The sequence below is a fragment of the Brachyistius frenatus genome, unplaced genomic scaffold, assembly GCF_029030835.1.
Source record: "Brachyistius frenatus isolate BFR_SWC_R1_liver_20210118 unplaced genomic scaffold, ASM2903083v1 Contig_29, whole genome shotgun sequence".
NCBI classification, from domain to species: Eukaryota; Metazoa; Chordata; class Actinopteri; family Embiotocidae; genus Brachyistius; species Brachyistius frenatus.
The window spans coordinates 870,778-882,500 of NW_027210628.1; positions in this window are offsets into that span (position 1 = coordinate 870,778).

The following is an 11,723-nucleotide window of genomic DNA, read 5'->3' on the forward strand; positions in this document are numbered from 1 at the left end:
AAAGCTGCTGCAGTGTGTGTGCAGAGGTACAGTGTGTGTGTATGTGTCTTTTTGAGTGTGTCTGACTGTGTATGTGATAACGCCAGCTCAGACAACAAGCTATAGGCTACCTGTCAACACGCACTTCAATGCTCACCATCTGCTCACACTGCAAAATGGTCTTCATTTACCCGCCGATCACAAACCAACAAACACAAGAAAAGAGGGGGGAAAGCATGGTGCTGAATAAAATATGTTATAATTACCTGGTGATACTCAGTGCAGTCAAGAGAAATCTTTTGAAAGACAATGAGCACCGTGTGTTTGTGTGTGTGTCAGAGAGGGAAGGAGGCAGGGTGTGTTTGAGTTGGAGTACTGTAAGTGTACATCAGATGTTTGCTTCGTATCATTGCATGTACTGCAGTTGTGTGCATATATATGTGCTGTACTGTTTAACAGTAGCTTATTGATATATTTAGTTTATCATACTCTTCTGATATCTGTGCTTATCAATAATTCATTTATTAGAGACAGTGCACCTTAATCAACATTGACACTTTGAAAATGTGTGTGAACGTGCCAAGGTTAGCTCAACAGCTTATTTGCAACTATTATTCCTGCTGTAATCAATAATCAACTATGCCTTTAAGAAAAATGTTAATCTGATGTCAATATGACTTTTTTTAATTAGAAATTGATTAGATTTAGAGGAACCTGTGGGACATTCAAAGTCATTCTGTCACGAGTATTACTGTCGGTCACTAAGTGTGTTCATTTAGCCTTTTGTGTATCAGCTCAAACTACAAGTACAAAGTAAAATGAAAGAAAAAGGGTCCCACACCAGCTGAGCAATAGTTTTTCCATCTGAGCTAAAACATTAAAATGCTGACAAAGTTTGCCCTCTCCCCGTTTCCGTCTTTCCACCTCCCTTGCTCTCTCTCTGTATAATGTCATGCACACAAACTGTACATTGCCGCCAGCCTTCAGGCCATGGGAATTAAATAGGGCCTATATTTATAGAGGGGGCGATCTGCTCAAACATATGTTCCCCTTAACAAAGTCATCAATGTCAAACCTTGTTCTCTGGGGCTCCACTAATGCTACTTTTAGCTTTGCATGCATAAAATTAAAGGCAGCTGGACAAAAAGTATTGGCGCTGGAATGAAAGCTAATAAGCTACATTGTTGACCTTCATGGGCCCCAATAATTACTTCAATAATAGGTAAAGTATACTTTGGAGAATGTTCGCTTGTGTTGATGTGGTGAACATGGACAAATCACAGCCCACTGAAACAACTAAAGTATGAGCCGGGGCAAAGCATTAAGTCTTGTGTGTACTTCATGGTTTCTTCATGTCGCTATGCTGAGAGTATAGACATGTACAAAGTACTCAAGTCTATGCTCTTTAAAGATTAAAGATTTTAATGGGTCGTAATAAGATGCTTGCATAAAAGCACTATTGGGTTTTGTTTTTTTTGAGGAAGGAGAGTCTCCTTTTTATGGTATGAATTTAAAGGAATGTAGGTGGGAGGAAAATCTTTTTCTGCTTTGAGAGAAGAAGAGCCTTACAATGACGGCTTTGCTCATGGCAGAGAAGTTGAAAAAAACTTTAGGAAAACCCTGAAAACTCTCGTCCCAAAAGGTGCAAGATAAATTTCCTAGTTGACTCTGCAGGCGGGGTATATAGCTGAGAGGAGTTGGATCAAGGTTGCCCAGAGCCATGCGGAACATCTGATAAGCCGAGATACCTTCCATAGTAGGACCTGAGGGCCATAACCAACACAAAAAGTCCTGCTTCTTTCGCAGAAACTTCTTCAATTGGTCAAATGTGGCAACTAAGATGCAAGAGAGTTGAGAAACTCAACCAAGCCAGTGGAAAGAGGACTAGTTTATCCAGAACCAGATAATACTAGGTGAATGCTGAGAAGGAGGACAAAGACATGACGAACAAAACAAAAGATTAGGTCCAGATTTCGCATATTAATCGAAATTAGACATATTTCAGAGGTGCAGACAAAAACAGGGCGAGACAGATAAACAGATGGAGACAGACTAATTAAAAAGGTAGACAGACAAAGTTTGACTCATGCGTGTTTGTAATAAAATGCCTGAAAGTGTCTCCTCTTCTTCAGATACTTTTATTGGACAGCACCAGGAAGCCACACACGCTGAGCAGAATCATCATAAACCTGTCACAGCAGTGACAATTAGATTAAGAATAATAGAGACAAGGTACAAAGATAGACAATAGTTTCCGCTTTCAATAGAGATTCAATCAGTTCCCAGTCTTCCAGCAAAGAACCTGAGCATCTTAACAATTTCCTCTTTTGTTGTCCACCCATCAAATTCTTTCACAAGTCACCTGAACCACAAAACAAATAAAAGGACATTATAGTAATTGAATTAAATGTGGCATTACAGAACTCACAGAACCATAATTTGTATTTTAAGTGTTTGAAATAGTGATCTAAAATAAAGACTTTTTGATAAAGATGATTTGATTATGTTTATTCTGTCCATTTGCATGATGATTGCAGATGAGTTTTCATATTGAAATAAATAAATGACAGGTGTAGTTGATGAAAAAAAATAAATGCTTAGATGCCGTTTTTCCAGCACTTGCCTATTCCTTGCCAATATCCCTTCCACTCACTGTCGTCTCTTTTAGTTCGAGCACTATTTACAGATTCCCACGGGCAGACTCTGTTAAAGAGCTGATGCTTTCATTCCGTCTATCCAGCTTTCCTTTTCCTCCACTGTTCCGTTCTCCCCCCATTGATACGACTCCTCTGCATATTGTATGAAAAATCTATGAAGTAAATTATTCCTGCACACTTTGCAATGAACACCTGCTGCTTCTGCTTCAGAATGCAGCTGTGGAGACGACACAGGCCGACACTTTCTCAGTAACCAGCCATTAAAAAAAAAATGTTTTTGCAATGCATGATTCTTTATCTTTCCAAGGCCACACGAAGCAATAACATAAAACCTCTGGACTTTGAGAGCTCTGTATATCAACATGACATCCACAACCCGCAGGCCTTGCTCAAACGTATGTATCAGCATCCAAACATTTGCCCTCTCCGAGGACTGTCGCTCAATCTCTCACTCTTTCTTTGGCGCTTTGCTTCGGCTATCCAGCAAATATCACGCTGAGTGGGGGCCACTTTGTGCCTCGCGTACCATGGCAGCACCATGCATTATGGACGCATTTCTCTGTGGATAATGTGCTTAAAAAAAAAAAAAAAAAAAAAAAAAAAATGCCCCCTGCTTGCCCTTGTTATTGGAAACCCTCTCACGATGAATAATGACAGACATCAGGGTGCCAAATGTCCCGTGCAGGACACCGTAGGCATTTCTCTGCTAACAGGAGGGGAACAACATCTGTTTGGCTGCCGAATGCAACGCTGATTCATCAGTCTCACAAACACACCTCGTCTTAAAGTCACAGTCAGCTGTTTCAGAAACGCACTGAAGGGTGAGCTTCGTACAATGTCAATCATACGGCATAAACACTGGCACTAATGGCTCATCCAATCATAAATACTCATAAATAACAGCGAAGGTATGAGAGTAAATGAAGATGGGGGAAAAAAAAAAAGAAAAAAGGTCTTGTTCTCACGCTGCTCGATTGATGACTGTACCTTTAATCATGATTTGGCTCCATTACTACTGAAAGACGGCTCTGAAGGACACCGAGCCCCATGTAAATTCCCCCATGAGTGGAGAAAATTGCAGACATTTCATTTTAGCGTCTGAACACTCATCAAACTTGGAGAACTTGCTCCAAGTTTACAGTGGTGCTGAAAATAGAGGTGAGCGAGTGAATGTGGACAGTTATATAGTAATGTCGGAGATGTGGAGGAGCTGCTGCTGTTTTAATGGTTTCTTTTTGTCATCTTGAAGAGGCCTTTTGGATTAGTATCGTCCTCTTTAATCTATAACCTCCTCTACTTCCTTTCAATTTGTTTACCCTGCCATCTGACAGGCCAGGTCATACCCACGCGTGTTCGGGAGAGGGGCAATAAGTTGAGTGTACAGTCTGCATGTTAGCAGACTCGGCATCCTGACACCTTCTCAGCGGAAGTCATTTTTTTACAAGCCGCATTTTGAATAAAGGCGTTTAATACAAGTCAAAAGTGCGAGAGGATTTCATTTCGTATTCCTGAATAAATCTGCAGGCGAAGGATTGTGGAGGGAGGAACTGACATGTGAATGGAGTGGAGAAAATGTACACCTTGGGGAAGTAGACTGAGGAGAGAGAAAGAGAGAGCGCAGAAAAAAGGGATGAATTGGGGGGATATGAGGGTGCAAATAATCATGTCATTTAGAGTTTTCTTCCCTGTTTCAAAGGAAAAATCTCTTCCATCTGACAGGTAATGGTAGTACCTGAGACACCATTGCAGAGTTCACTACAATGGAGTCAAATGAAGCTTTATTGTGAGGTCAGACAATTTGGGGAGGGGTTGGGGAACTTTTCAAATTGCCAAACAGACAAAACTGCAAGCAAAATTTTAATTAAATTTTTTTTTTTAAATCTCCCATACACAGGCTGCTGTATTTATTTATTTACCACATTTCATAGAGTACATAGACAATCATCACAACAGTTCGACAGACACACATAGATACTGATTCATTTATCCAGTCAGCGAAAACCAGAAATCAGTGCTAATGAATGAAACACATCGTATCAATTCCACTTTTCATCATCAATCTTACAATTCCATCCGATATAGAGTGTTACAACAACAAGTAACTCAACCCCCCCTTCAGTGCAAGGGAAGAAACGCGCGCGCGTGTGTGTATGTGTGCGCGCATGTGATGGTGAGGCCGACGACATGACAACGGAGCAAAGTATAAAATTAGCAGTGTAGCTGTGCGAACGTGCAGTTTGTAGACAGTTCAAGCTGTTTGTTAGTGAATAAATGCAACAACTGCTCAAGACCCAAGACAAGTTCCCACCTGTTGATTAAAATGCAGGAGACTAAATTAGCAACAATCTGTTAGTCTAATCGGACCAGGCTTGCTTAAGGTGGACTGACCTTTAAGGTGGACCAACTACTCTCATTTTAGTTCTTCCAAACAGAGAGCAGAGACATGTCTGGCTGCCGAGTTTAGCTTAGTTTGTAACATATATTAAAAGTAGCCAAATTCTTGTAAAGCTGGCTGCAGCCTCCCTCTACCTGCAGCAGAGGGAGGAAGACAGAGGACATAAGGAATCACGGATACTGACTGAAGTATCACTCGCCACTCAGTATTTTGATGTCAGGAATATTATTCATTTTAATGACATTTTTAAATTTCCCTTCAGTGAGATATTATTGAGTTCAGAGGGACTTCATTGTTGCTGCTGTAGAAACTATTTTGTAGTATTCAAAATATAATTCTATCCAAATCTTTAACTTCTTGAGAAGTTAAACCAAATGATGAAGACTATTGCTAAAGAACCAGGCTGCTAAGACTATGGATAAGATAAGATTTTATCACTACAGTGGGCTGCTGGATACCGACTGACTATAGAGGGATGAGAAAATCATAGACCAAATGTGTTCTGTTAGAGTGATTCTCACTTTCATGGCACACCGCACATTTTGTTAATGAATGCTATCACGATAATGGTCCAAACATGTCTCCACTTACATGATCTACACAATCCTTTAAATGTACATATATTAAGGTTAGGCATGAGGCTTGCAAATACACTGAATGTGTGTCAATACAATGCATGTGTCTGGGACAGAATATATAGTCTGTGAGAAAAAGACAAGAGACAAAGATTTAGGACAGGTAGGCTTACAAGTGTAAATGAGAGGAAATTATGGCATCAAAGTGCAGTTCTCGCTCCTATTCACTTCCTATCATGGCTGTAATGATGCCATGCTTAATATTACCATCATTTTATCATCTGTAAATTTGCAGGCTGTCAGCTGGATCTGTTTTATCTTACTGGGACTCGTGCTTAAGGTAAAATGAAACAAGCCCTCTGAGCTGGCTCACAACAAGCCATCAGGTGCCAAGTCTGAACTTTGTACTTTATCACGGGGCTGCAGTGGAAACAGAGCAGTATTTGGCCTGAAAACTAAATTTTTTTAGTTTTCAACCAATGAATGTATCTAGCTTTGTAGGCCGGCCTACTTCTGAGAAATGTTCCTTTGAAAGACTACAGCCGCCTCTCTTGCTCATTAAACCCAGCAAACACTTGGATTGGATGGGTTGATGTGGAGACAGTGGCCCTCACCAAACAAGAAATCCTGTTGAACTACATTGCCTTTTTTCCACTTCTCTCTTTTTTGTTTCCATCTCTTTCAATCAGAAAGTCATGATGCCGTCTCTCTCGTCTCCCTCCATCTCTGTTTCCGTCTGTTACCCCCCTCAGGCCAAGATGCCTCCGTCCAGGGAGCAGGCTGTTTATGAGCCGCCCCACTGATAAAACCCACTGATAAATGTCACTGTCCGCAGCGAAATTAAACATTTAGAGGGAGTCCTTGGGAAGGGCTGAGGGAGAACAGTAAAGTAGCATATCCTCCGGTTCTCTGCTTTTGTCTCATCGTTTCATGTTTTTTAATTAAGACGGGGTTAAACGGAACATCGGTGTCCACCAGTCCTGGCTTCCATTTCCTCGTCCTCCTCCCAAGTTTTTTTTCGTGTTCAAGGAGAGCTGACGGAGGAGACCGGCTGGGGAGGGACTGTCAGCCAACTGCTTCCATTTTATGAACAAAAACCCATTAATGATGCCCTGTTAGTTATTTTAGTTTAATTCTCCCCCCCCCCCCCCGCTTATTCATCCCAGAAATAACTTTAGCTGAGTGTCTCTCACCCACACCCTTTCATTTACTGCATTTGCATCACAAAGCATAAAACACATTCTCCTTTCCTGTTGTCTACAGATCTGAGTGTTAGACTAATGGTCTCAGAATCTTCCCTTGCTCTGAGCTGCAGAGGCATCCCAGCACCCACAGCAACCATTTAATGGCTCAGACTGCGTCTGGCTTTTATGGCCACGAATCTTAAAGAGGCTCTTTTCCAGAATTACTGCACATTGAGGTGTGGCAGAGAAGCCGGATGAGAGCTCTCTTGCGTTTTAGGGGACAGGTGTTTTATGTTCTGTGTGTGTATGTGCACGCGCGGCAGTTTGCTGAAGGGTGTGGGTGTGTGTGTATATGGGTGTGTGTGTGTGTGTGTGTGTGTGTGTGTGTGTGTGTGTGTGTGTGTGTGTGTGTGTGTGTGTGTGTGTGTGTGTGTGTGTGTGTGTGTGTGTGTGTGTGTGTGTGTGTGTGTGTGTGTGTGTGTGTGTGTGTGTGTGTGTGTGTGTGTGTGTGTGTGTGTGTGTGTGTGTGCGCCTGTTTATGTGCGTCTGTGTGTGTCTTGCGTGGTCTGTTGAAGGCCTGACAGAGGTAATCACTCAGTGAGATGGAGGGACGAAGCAGCTTTAAACGCAGACTCTGTTTTAGGCTTCACTGCATAACCAAATAACGCTCTGTGTGTCGCAGAGGCTAATAAGGCGTATTCCTTTTCTGAGCAGCTCAAGGGGAAAATAGCCTTCCTGCTTTGAAAAAAATGACTTTTACGAGATACAGACTTTTCTTTTTTTCTTCTTCTTCTAAGCTGACAAATAAATTGCATTCAATTTTAATGGTTTTTCTTCCTTTCCATGCTGTCGGGAGTGGAAATGACACATTTCACTGCCCCTGCAATGTCTTCATATGGGTATTTATCAGCCCCAGTGACTCCTGGCTGTGTTAATAATCCCATAGCACTGGTGTAATGGATTCAGCCAAACCCCTGCTTTATCCAAGGTATCCTCCCTTTCTCCCACTAAATCCACAGATTATTACAGAAAATACTTTTTCTCTCTGATACTTGTTCTGTCAAATTAGTTATTTTAGCATCCCGGCCCTTTGAAGGAATTACAGGACTTATTTGGTTTTTGCTGAATGCAGGATAATCATCGGTTCACTGTGGAGTCTTAGATTTGGGGTTTTAAAAATGAAGCTCAATCTATCTCCCTTCTTTTCTTTTTCTGTCTCACTGAACATAAAATCTCCCATTTTTACTGATAGATCCTGTGACTGAAGGCTATAAGAGATGGAGTTAAGTTGTTCAACTTCATGTGGATGAAAAAGGATGTCTTTCCTGTTTACTATGGTTTTATTTTTAGCAAGGAACATTATATGCATAAGGTGGTTATATATATATATATATATATATATATATATATATATATATATATATATATTGTATTTTGGACATATGTAAAGTCTGGAACAGAGATGGAAAGATGAAGTACAAACACTGTCGTTAATTCAAGTTACAGAAAAACAACTTGGTATATAAAAATAAATTAAACTGACCTTCAATACATATTTTCATGCCATACATATTAAAACTGACAGAAGTTAAACATAAGCCCTGCTGAAAGTAAATTATGCTTCATAAAAACAGTTAAATATATAGAAAAAGGATGATGGGACATGATTTAAAAAATTTTGAACATAAAGACATCTTGTCTTAGATCTCTTAGAGCCAGGTAGTCATGCAAAGAGCTTTTGCATGTTAGCTGTTAGCTGTTTGCTAACGGCTGTTATGCAGCAAAAGAAGAAAAGATAACTGAATAAATAAACGAAAGCGAGGTGCAATGTAAACCTGTCAGGTAAAGCTAACGTCACCATCGTTTGAGAGCCAAGCACCGAGCAGATCAACGATCAGTTCCTAGCTTTGTCATCAGAAGAAACAATGGCCCTCATCTCAAAAACAAAGCTAAAGACAAGCTTCAAATTAGACTTGTCAAAGGTGATAGTTTTCAAAGTTTGTTGAGTTTATAGTGTGGCCCAGTGGGGCATGAGGTCTACAAAAAAATAGCTGAATAGTTACGAGCAAGATCAAATAGTATTTTTGCTCAAAATGCCCAACCCTGATGTATAACTTAGCAGTATCATTATATTTTTTTCCTTTTCAGTGTAATTTTTTTCACCTATTCACTTTCCGTACAGAATTTAACAAACCTTATTTACACTGTCAAATTGTCATTTTTCATGTACTTTATTATTTTCTCGTGGTTTTTTAGATTTGCTAAATTGGGCAATTAGTCTGCCTTTAGTCTGTCCATATATCTTTCCACTTACTTACACATAAACTTGGTTGTACTTTTTCAATCCCTTCCTATCTTTTCCTCCCCTATCCATCCATTGATGCATTCATTTATCTCTGTATAGCAGTTTCTGATGACTAGCATCCAGCACAATGCCTTGCTCAGGCAGGCAAGGTCTTATGGATGTGTGATGGAGTGCTCCACTCTGCAACCTGGCAGCGACGTGAACAAATTGATTTTCTGACAGATTAAAAAAGATTAAACCAGCCATAAAAACAAGCAGGAAAGTGCCTAATGGACCATATGTGCACAATAAGCTTTCATATGTATTCTTTTCCCGCATCTCCTCAAGCCATCCATCTTATCTCTGACAGGTCACAGGCCATGCTAACATGACTGTTATAACGGCTGGACGGTGCACTTCTTGTCATTTTGTAAAAGGTGCATATATATTCTAATATGTACCCAGAGCAGCAGGTAAATGTAGATTTTACGTGCGTTTTTTTTTTGCGTGCATATAGAAAATCAGTGAGAACACATTTTACCACTGCTGGTCCTTTAAAGCACCAAAAGTGCTGGCTGGAGTAGTTCAGTACACAAATATGAATGAATCTTTAATACCAAATCCTCAAACTGAACTGCGTGAACTGAATCATTGACCAAATCAGAGGCTTTCAGCAGTGGAGCTCCCCTCACTGGTGACTGTGGGCACTGCTGTCAGTTCAGTTGTGATTGAGTGTGTTACTTCCTCATTAAAGCCTATAAGAAGACTGCAAAGACCACAGACCAATTCATGTAATAAACATCACAAACGAGTTGCTGCTGAGCTGTTAACCTTAAAAACAATGTTTCTTAAAAGGTCGACCTCTGGACTGAGCTGAACAAACCAGCGACATACTGTACAGATTACTGAAATGAAATCTGAAACGGTGCCGATTGCATCTGTATGAATGATGTCGCATTCACTTACAGGAATGCATTTAAATGAACAGATTCCCATCAGTAAAGTGATCTGCTTTATGGGTAGAGCTTACCGGTTGACTAACAGTTGTCAGCCAATAATATTTCAAAATAATAATTTACCAAATGGATCATATGAGTAAAATCCTGACTGAAAAGTGACAATAAACTTACTCGAACTGATGTCAAAATAAGCTCTGAATGGAGAGACTGTGTTTGATATCACAAAAAATGTAACAAGCAGAAGCATTAAACATCCAGGGAGCATTACTTACTGCTGTTTCTTACTTTAGGTTTTCTTGCAAGTTTCTACAGAAATGAAAAACAGTTACAAATATTTGTAACTGTTTATTATTTCTGAGAACAAACACCAATAAACTGTAGGTCTTATCCTGAGAATATTTCCATTAATGTTCCTGTCAAATGTCTAACATGTAAGTCACACTGTGACTAATTAATCTGGTTAATCAAAACTCAGCAACACAGTCACCAGCAAACAAATGTAAGTTTGCAGGCTTTATCAGAAAAACACAATCAGGCAACAGTAAACAGCTCCAGTAGTACAGCAGGGACATAAATAAAAAAATCCATACAAACTGATGCTGATGTTTCTTTTGCAGCTCCTCTGTGCGGGGACCAAAACATGTATCCTTATGATGATGTGAAGTTGTCACACCGTTATCATCATTTATACCCTCAGTGACTTTGACAACACTTCCTGTTGGTGTTTCAACATAAAGGCTTTCAAGTATTGTGGTGGTGTAAAGTTTTTCATGTGAAGCAGCAGGGAGTCTCCGTGGTAGATTCACTCATTAATGTTTTTAAAGCTCTGACTGCAAGAGAGGAGGTCAGAAATCTGTAAAGCTGCTAGCTGTACCATGAAAGTGTAAAAGCTGTCTTCACTCTTAAGTTCAGGCTGGTTAGAGAAAGTGTTAATGCAGCGAAAGATTCAGGATATTTTAGGATGTCAAAAGCACACACTAAAATGCATGGCCACTGCCATAAAAAACACACCACACCGACAAATCCACCTCAAACAACTTAAACTTCTTTCATGAAGTGCCAGAAAGTAGTCAAAGTCATGGCTGGGTTTCGTTTCGGTCAGCACAGAGCTAACGTTTGGCCGAGGCTCAGACTATGACCTGTGTCTGACTATGTAATTAACCAGTAATTAGCCAGTCCCGTAGTCAGAATCCCTCCTGATTGAGTTCACATCAAGTTTACACAAGTCAGAGGGATTCTGTAGTTCAACTGGAATACGTTCACTTTTAGGGTCAGGAGAGAAATGAAAGAACAACATATCCTTTCCAAACAGATTACTTTAAATTCCAGTGCATTAAATTCAAATACAGCTCGTGGATTATACCAAAGCTTTCCTGCTGATGAAAACACATTTTGAAAAAAAGGACTTTTTATCAACTTACCTTCCAAAAAGGTACAAATCTTGATCTAAAAAAGCTTACATCTGTACCAAGTCAACACTCTGCTCCATGCTCATGCTTTAGCATTTTAATATGTTCTTACTTGCAAATAGCGTCTCAAAAACTGCCAAAAATATGACGCCACTGCAGCTCGATTGCAATCTTCTTTTGAGTGTGAAACACTCACCACATGTAGACTTGACAGATGAGATCCATGTAAATCGCATCCATGTAAATAAAGATGGGCTGAAAATCAAAAAATACAGTGATAT